This window comes from Arachis hypogaea, chromosome 12, assembly GCF_003086295.3.
Source record: "Arachis hypogaea cultivar Tifrunner chromosome 12, arahy.Tifrunner.gnm2.J5K5, whole genome shotgun sequence".
Taxonomy (NCBI): Eukaryota; Viridiplantae; Streptophyta; class Magnoliopsida; order Fabales; family Fabaceae; genus Arachis; species Arachis hypogaea.
Genome location: NC_092047.1, coordinates 65,289,989 through 65,295,376, shown reverse-complemented (window position 1 = coordinate 65,295,376; position 5,388 = coordinate 65,289,989). Strand labels below are relative to the sequence as shown.

Genomic DNA, 5,388 nt, shown 5'->3' with positions numbered 1-5,388 from the left:
GCATTCAGAGTGTCAATCTCTAGAACTCCTTTCTTCTGAGTTGTTCCATTATTCACAGGATTTCTTTCAGAAGTGTACATGAATGGTTATTTACAACCATTCGAATGAGTTCCTAGGCTTCTTCTTCAGATGAAGAGATTCTCCAGCAGAGTTGTCCAATGACATCTTGGATAGTTCAGACAGACCATCATAGAATATGCATATGATGCTCCATTCTGAAAGCATGCCAGAAGGACACCTTCTGATCAACTGCTTGTATCTTTCCCAAGCTTCATAGAGGGATTCGCCTTCCTTCTGTCTGAAGGTCTAGACTTCCACTCTAAGCTTACTCAATTTTTGAGGTGGAAAGAACTTTGCCAAGAAGGCATTGACCAGTTTTTCCCAAGAGTTCAGGTTTTCTTTAGGTTGTGAGTCCAACCATGTCCTAGCTCTGTCTCTTACAGCAAAAGGGAAGAGCATAAGTCTGTAGACCTCAGGGTCAACCCCATGGGTCTTAACAGTGTCACAGATTTGCAAGAATTCAGCTAAAAACTGATGAGGATCTTCTAATAGAAGTCTATGATACTTGCAATTCTGCTGCATTAGAGAAACTAATTGAGGCTTAAGCTCAAAGTTGTTTGCTCCAATTGCAGGAATTGAGATGCTCCTTCCACAGAAGTCAGAAGAGGGTGCAATAAAGTCACCAAGTATCTTCCTTGCATTATTGGCATTGTTGTTAATTTTGGATGCCATGTCTTCTTCTTTTTCAAAAATTTCTGTTAGGTCCTCTCTAGAGAGTTATGCTTTAGCCTCTCTTAGCTTCCTCTTCAAGGTCCTTTCAGGTTCGGGATTAGCTTCAACAAGAATGCCTTTGTCCTTGTTCCTGCTCATAAGAAAGAGAAGAGAACAAGAAAGTATGGAATTCTCTATGTCACAGTATAGAGATTCCTTGAGGTGTCAGAGGAAAACAGGAATAGAGGGATGAGGAAGGTAGATAAGAATTTGAACATATGAAGAAGGATAGAGAGTCCGAATTGCTAATTGAGGAGGAGTGTTAGTCTTTAAATAGAAGAAGGTGAGGAGGGGAAAAATTTTTGAAAACAAATTTTTAAATAAAACTAAAAAAATTTTAAAATAATTAAAAAGAATTTTGAAAAAGTGGTTGATGGTTTTTCGAAAATTAAAAGTAAGAAACTGGTTAGGTGATTTTGAAGAAGATTTTGAAATCAATAATAAAAAAGATATGATTGAAAATTATTTTGAAAAAAGATGTGGTTGAAAGAATATGATTGAGAAGATATGATTGAAAAACAATTTAAAAAGAAATTTTTAAATTAATGATATGATTGAGAAGATATGATTAGAAATTAATGACTTGGCTAACAAGAAATTTAAAAGATATGATCCTAAAATTCAAATATTGAACCTTTCTTAACAAGGAAGTAACAAACTTGAAATTTTTGAACCAAATCATTAATTGGTAGCCATGATTTTTGAAAATAGTGAGAGAAAAATGGAAAAAGATTTGATTTTGAAAAAGATATGATTTGAAAAGGATTTGATTTTGAAAAATTATGAAGATTTGAAAAGGATTTGAATTAAAAACTAACGCCAGAATAGTGTTGTCCTGGCATTAAACGCCCAGAATGGTATCCATTCTGGCGTTTAACGCCCATTTGGCTACCTCCTTGGGTGTTAAACACCCAGCCAGGTATCCTGGCTCGCGTTTAAACGCTAGAATTCCTTCTTCACTGGGCGTTTTAAACACCCAGCTTTTTCTCTATGATTCCTCTGCTGTATGTTCTGAATCTTCAATTCTTTGTATTATTGACTTGAAAAGACATAATTTTGAAAAAAAAAATTGAATTTTTAATGATGAGAGAGAACAACAACAAAATGAAACTTATCATGAAAAACTAAGATCAAATAAACAATGCATGCAAGAACACGTTGAATGTCAAGATGAACAATCATATTATTTTTTTAATAAAAGAAAGACATGAAAGACACCAAACTTAGAAATTTTCATATTAGAGACACTAACAAATTGAGAATGCACATGAGAAACAACAAAAGACACAAAACAAGAGAATTTAAAGATCAGACCCAATAAAATCATCAATAACAACTTGAAGATCAATGAAGAACAAAACTCAAATGCATGGATTTTCGAAAATTTAAAGAAAAAATCAAAATATGCAATTGACACCAAACTTAAAATTTGACACTAGACTTAAACAAAAAACACAAAAGTTTTGGTTTTTATGATTTTATTAAAAAAAATTTTTGTAATTTTTTCGGAAATTGTTTGGAAAAAGAAATATAAGAAATTCAAAATTTTTAATACGAATTCCAAGAATCATGCAATGTTAGTCTAAAGTTTCAGTCTAAAAAGATTAGACATGGCTAGCCAAGCTTCAGCAAGACATTAAATACAACAGCCAAATTGATGGGAATTAATTAGCTCCTGTGAAGATAAAAGCATCATCTGAAACTCTAGAATTCATTCTTAAAAATTCTGAAGACATAGAATAATTTATTTTTTTTTTGAAATTTTTTTCGAAAATAAAAAGAACAAAAAGCTTAAAATTAAAATGAAATTACCTAATATGAGCAACAAGATGAAACGTCAGTTGTCCAAACTCGAACAATCCCCGGCAACGGCGCCAAAAACTTGGTGCACGAAATTACAATCAAAATTTTGCAATTCCGCACAACTAACCAGCAAGTGCACTGGGTCGTCCAAGTAATACCTTACGTGAGTAAGGGTCGATCCCACGGAGATTGTCGGCTTGAAGAAAGCTATGGTCATCCTTGTAAATCTCAGTCAGGTGAATTAAAATGATTTTGAGATATTGATAATTAAAATATAATTAAAACAGAAAATAAGATAGAAATACTTATGTAATTCATTGGTGGGATTTCAGATAAACGTATGGAGATGCTTTGTTGCTTCAGAACCTCTGCTTTCCTACTACCTTCTTCCAACCATGCGTTACCTCCTTCCATGGCAAGCTGTATGATCCTCTCGGATGTAAACAAATCTATCTGCGCTGTCACCGCAGGGCTAATCATCTGTCGGTTCCCGCTAGCGTTGGAATAGGACCATTGTCCTTTTGCGCACTGTCACTTGCGCCCCACAATCACAGGTTTGAAGTTTGTCACAGTCATCCCTTCCCAGATCCTACTCGGAATACCACAGACAAGGTTTAGACTTTCCGGATCCCAGGAATGCTGCCAATGGTTCTAGCCTATACCACGAAGACTCTGATCTCACGGAATGGAAGGCTCTGTTGTCAGGAGAGGCAACCATGTGTCCTGAACCAGGAGGCTAAGAGATACACACTCAAGCTATTACAGATAGAACGGAAGTGGTTGTCAGGCACGCGTTCATAAGTGAGAATAATGATGAGTGTCACGGATCATCACATTCATCGGGTTGAAGTGCGAGTGAATATCTTAGAATAAGAAAAAGCTTGAATTAAATAGAGGAACAATAGTACTTGCATTGATTCATGAAGAAAAGCAGAGCTCCACACCTTAATCTATGGGGTGTAGAAACTCCACCGTAGAAAATACATAAGTGAAAGAAGGTCTAGGCATGGCCGAATGGCCAGCCTCCCAAAGAGGGTTTAATCATCAAAACATGAGTAAAAGATGAAAATACAATAGTAAAAGGTCCTATTTATAATGAACTAGTAACCTAGGGTTTACAAAAATAAGTAAATGATGCAGAAATCCACTTCCGGGGCCCACTTGGTGTGTGCTTGGGCTGAGCATTGAAGCTTTTTCGAGCATAGGCTTTTCTTGGAGTTAAACGCCAGTTCTGGTGCCAGTTTAGGCGTTTAACTCCAATTCTGGTGCCAGTTTGGGCGTTTTATGCCATAAATTTTAAGCTGACTTTGAACGGTTTGGGCCATCAAATCGCGGGCAAAGTATGGACTATTATATATTTCTAGAAAGCCCATGATGTCTACTTTCCAACGCAATTGAGAGCGCGCCAATTGGGCTTCTGTAGCTCCAGAAAATCCACTTTGAGTGCAAGGAGGTTAGAATCCAATAGCATCTGTAGTCCTTTTTCAGCCTCTGAATAAGATTTTTGCTTAGGTCCCTCAATTTCAGCCAGAAAATACCTGAAATCATAGAAAAACACACAAACTCATAGTAAAGTCCGGAAATGTGATTTTTATTTAAAAAAATAATTATATACTAAAAACTAACTAAATCATACTAAAAACTACCTAAAAACAATGCTAAAAAGCGTATAAATTATCTGCTCATCAAGGATCTACTGCAATTTGGTTGTAACCTGAATAACCATCCAAAAAGCAGTAGTATTCATGACCTGGTAGTCTCCCTAGCATCTGGTCTATGAATGGTAAAGGAAAATGATCCTTTCTGGTGGCTGTATTGAGTCTTCTGTAGTCAATACACATACGCCACCCTATAACTGTTCTTATAGGAACCAGTTCATTTTTTTCATTATGAACCACTGTCGTACCTCCCTTCTTGGGGACGAGGCTAACCTAGGGGCTATCAGAAATAGGATAAATAATCTCAGCCTCTAGTAGCTTAGTGACCTCTTTCTGCACCACCTCCTTCATGGCTAGATTCAGCCGTCTCTGTGGTTGAACCACTGGCTTATCATGATCCTCCAATAGGATCTTATGCATGCATCTGGCCGGGCTAATACCCTTAAGATCACTTATGGACCACCCAAGAGCTGTCTTGTGTGTCCTTAGCACCTGAATTAATGCTTTCTCTTCCTGTGGTTCTAAAGTAGAGCTGATGATCACAGGAAAAGTGTCATCTTCTCCCAGAAATGCATATTTCAGGGATAGTGGTAGTGGTTTGAGCTCGGGTTTAGGAGGCTTCTCCTCTTCCTAAGGAGTTTTCAGAGGTTCTTCTGTTTTCTCTGGTTCCTCCAGATCAGGCTGAACATCTTTAAAAATGTCCTCTAGCACTGATTTGAGACTCTCAATCATATTGACCTCTTCCATCAGGGAGTCAATAATATCAGTGCTCATGCAGTCTTTTGATGTGTCTGGATGCTGCATAGCTTTGACATCATTCAACTTAAACTCATCCTCGTTGACTCTCAGGGTTATCTCCCCTTTTTGGATGTCAATGAGGGTTCGTCTAGTTGCTAGGAAAGGTCTTCCTAGAATGAGAGTTGCACTCTTGTGCTCCTCTATTTCCAGCGCTACAAAGTCAGTGGGAAAGGCAAATGGCCCAACCTTGACAATCATGTCCTCAATTACGCCTGATGGAATCTTAATGGAGCCATAAGAAAGTTGGAGGCATATCTGGGTTGGTTTAACCTCATCAGTCAAACCAAGCTTTTTGATAGTGGATGTAGGTATTAGGTTGATACTTGCCCCATGATCACATAGAGCTGTCTTGGTACAA

At 37.3% G+C, this 5,388-nt stretch overlaps 1 non-coding gene across 1 annotated transcript; it reads left to right on the top strand.

Annotated features, from left to right (window-relative positions):
• The first annotated feature begins 223 nt into the window (after positions 1-223).
• On the top strand, positions 224-327 carry LOC112730837 (small nucleolar RNA R71). Its single transcript, XR_003166643.1, has one exon. It is a non-coding gene; the product is annotated as a small nucleolar RNA R71 (small nucleolar RNA).
• The last annotated feature ends 5,061 nt before the right edge of the window (positions 328-5,388 follow it).